Below are 3820 nucleotides of genomic sequence, written 5' to 3'. Positions count from 1 at the left end.
TCTCTCTCTCTGTCTCTCTTTCTTTTGCGGAAGAAAGATGACAAAAAGGGTTGAAATAGGTTGACCCAGATCTTTCCTCGAACCTGTCGTGTACCTGTTCACACTGCGACCCTCGTACGTCGGATGGCGAGGACGTATGGCGTCGTTAATGCGTGCACGGAAGTTTTCCTCGTAACCGATACTCACTTCGCGTTCTCCAGTTACCACGAAGGAATGGTACTGTGCAGAGTACCATGACCACCGTCGCACTCGTTGCGCTCGAACGTGCAATTTCGAGAGACAAACTCTCCCTCCAGTATCTTCTTCTACTATTACTTTTTTTTTATTTATTATTTCTTTTACTATTTTCTTTCTCTTTCTTTTTTTCTTTTTCTTTTTCTTATTCTTTTTCTTTTTCTTTTTCTATACATATATCGATAGTCAAAGAACCGACGACGACGTTTTCTCTCGATCGATGTCTAGAGTTGTCCTTCTTGTTCATCAGTGCGTTCCTCGCCTTTTGCTTTTGTTTGTTTTTTCTTTTCGTTTCGTTTCGTTTCGTTTCGTTTCTTTCTTTCTTTCTTTCTTTCTTTCTTTTTGTTCTTCTTTCTTTTTGATTTTCCTTTTTTCATTCTTCGATTTCTAGTGTGACGAGAATAGTTATTTTCTCACGGGACCGATCTGGAACGAAAGATAATCATTCGTTCGAGACAATGACATTGACATAATTTTTTTTTTTTTTTTTCTAAGAACGGATAATCATAATGATAATTTAAAAGAAAATATCTGAACAGGATTCAAATAAACGGAAGATGTTATTACATGCAATCAACGTTCTCTTAATGGCACGATCCTGTTACTAACACCCCCATCTTGTTATCACTTTCACCCTTGTTTTCTATCTGTCCGTACACGTTCACCAGCTTTCTTTCAGTTCGTATATGGAAATAACATATAACGTGAATTTTCGGCGTGCACGTGGATCAACACGTGACCCGAGGCGATGGGTACGATAATAGGTTTCGGGAAAGCTCGTAATCGAACGCAATAGCTTTCTTGAAAGCGCGTGCCACTATTTTGGATCAAGCAAGACAGCTAATTACGTAGTCTACGTTGAACTACGAGGTTCGTTGTGCACAAAAACAAAACAAAAAAAAAACAAACAAACAAAAATAAAAATAAAATAAAATAAAATAAAAAGAAAAGAAATATTACTCTTGTCAGAAATATCATGGAAGAAATCAATTCTATTGCGATAATAAAGAAACTACAAATATAAGATGATAAGTTCTTTAAAATAGAATAATTCTGAAAATAATCATAATTCCTCCGCCATTAAAATATATATATATATATATATATATATATATATATACATATATATATATACACTTTAACATATACATATACTTTTTACGTATGTATATATAAATATTATAAAATAATATATATATGTGTATATATATATATATATATATATATATATATTCCTGATTTAAATGTATGTATGTGCATCTAGTGCTTTATGATTGTTTATACGAAGATGCATTCTGTGCGGTATTTAAGGGATGATCCACGCGTGGTAACACAAGGGATGGGTTTTGAGCATGGTGTTTCCCGTTACGAAGAACCCTCGATGTCGGTATCGATTATACACCCTTTGCCAACGACGGAGAGGTACAAAATGTATCCAGGGTGTGCCGAGGGACCGCTTTAATTATCCGTCCAAGTAATTATAAACTTACCTACGAGTAGACCATGGGTGGTCGATAAGTCAAGAGGGATCATGTAATAAGTAAAATAAAATTTACAAATAGTAGCGATCACTATCGATGATCAATCTATTCATCAATTACCAATCTTAAAATTAATTTCATTATCGATCCATATTGTTCATTATGAATCATCGATTGTCATCGAATGAGATAGGAGCGTTGTTGTTCGGGGGAACAAAAGAGAAAAAAAAAAAAAGAAAAAAATTAAAAAAAAGAAAAAAGAAAAATTGTATTCCTCGTGGCAGGTAGGGACATAATTGAGTTCTCTTCTGACTGACTCCTTTTCGGTCTATCTCACTTCCTCTTACGTGGACGGATGCACGCGGAAGAAGAAGACAGAGACACCGGTGAGAAGAAGAAGAGGAAGAAGACGAAGAAGAAGAAGAAGAAGAAGAAGAAGAAGAAAAAGAAAAAGATAGAGAGGGAGAAAGGGAGGATATAAGAAAGAAAGAAAGAAAGAGGAAAAAAAAGAAAAAAGAACGAAAGGAGAAAAAAAATGGAAGGAAGAAGGAAGAAAGGTGGGAGGCAAGGGAGAGAAAAGTTTCTGTCCCCGGTGGATTCACGGTTCGCGGATGAATCCCCGGTAGGATGGATTGTGGTGGGCAAACGGGGAGAAGAGAGGAACGAAAGCCGACGAAGAAGAGAGTCTCGAAGAGGATGGTAGGAAGAAGAGATACGGAGGAGGGTAAAGGGGCTCTCACGTTACCTTCGATGCGGCCAGGTGTCAGATTACCTCCGACCTCATCTTCCTTCGTGCCTCCGCGAGTTTGCCACCATTGCCATTGCCCCGCCCGTCTACCATCCGTTCGGTATCTCTTCACGTTCTTCGGCTTTTCCCACTTTTGGTCGACATCGACTTAGGGATAGAATCATATACACATTGCTTTATTATTAATATACCTGTTGACAACAGGAAACTCTAATCAATGACGTTTCTTATCATAAATCATTTGTCTTTCATTCCCGAGTTCCTTTATCTTCTTCTTATTACTTATTTATTTCCAAGATTTCTAAGGAAAAACGATAATAATCTTTATAAAGATCGGTAGATATAAATTTTAGATAAAGAAAAAGAGAGAGAGAGAGAGAGAGAGGGCTGATTATAGTACACATGTACATGTATATACATACATTATCTTAGGTGGACTTTCGCTGAGAAGGCGGGTGCCCCGTTTGTGGCACACCCCGAGAAAGAAAAATGTGTCGATACTGTTCCCGACGGTAGGTTAAGTAAGAGAGTTGCCACATAGGGGCTAGCGGTGGTGTAATTCGATCCGCGGACGTAGATAGAGGTACGTACTTAGGTTTGCGAGTGTGCGTGGACCCTGGAGTACGTAAGATAGACTTCGTAGTTACTATCACATATGTGTTTGTGAAGAAGGAAGGACGATGGACGCGTATGGAAAGAGAAGGAGAGAAGAAAACAGACGGAAAGAAGAAAAATACAGCGTGCAAAAGTAAGAAACAACCAAGAGAGAGAGCAAGAGAGAGAGAGAGCGAGAGAGAGAGAGAGAGAGAGAGAGAGAGAAAAGAGAGAGGTTGGGGGAAGTGAGAGAAAGGGAGAGAAGGGAAGACAAAGATGGACCATGTAGTTGTGATAAAGAGAAACTTATGATAGGAACTTTGTGAGAAAGAGAGATACAACGTCTCTCTGTATATACCCTGGTGTGTCTTCTTGTACGTGTGTGTCCGTTGGCGAAGGCGTACGAAGGAAGCTCGCCTTGCATGGCGGCCTCGAGCACCTACCGACTCCCACCGGCTGCACCATCGCCATCGCTTCCACCTTCTTCCACCACCCCACCTCACCCCACTCCATTCTACCCCACCCTCTCCCACCTCTTACCTACCTATCCTCGCCGCGTATTCTGCACCTTCAGGGTGGCGTCATGTTCAAGACGCTTCCGGTGTTGAATTACCCCGTGGCTCTCTCTTTCTCTCTCTCTCTCTCTCTCTCTCTCTCTCTCTCTCTCTCTCTCTCTCTCTCTCTCTCTCTCTCTGTCTGTCTTTCTCTCTCTCTCTCTCTCTTTTTTTCGCTCTTCTACGCCTCCTCTTTTACTCGTTGTCCT

The sequence above is a fragment of the Vespa crabro genome, chromosome 20 (assembly GCF_910589235.1).
Source record: "Vespa crabro chromosome 20, iyVesCrab1.2, whole genome shotgun sequence".
Classification (NCBI taxonomy): Eukaryota; Metazoa; Arthropoda; class Insecta; order Hymenoptera; family Vespidae; genus Vespa; species Vespa crabro.
The sequence above is the reverse complement of the archived record's forward strand: the minus strand, read 5'-3'. Positions refer to the sequence as shown.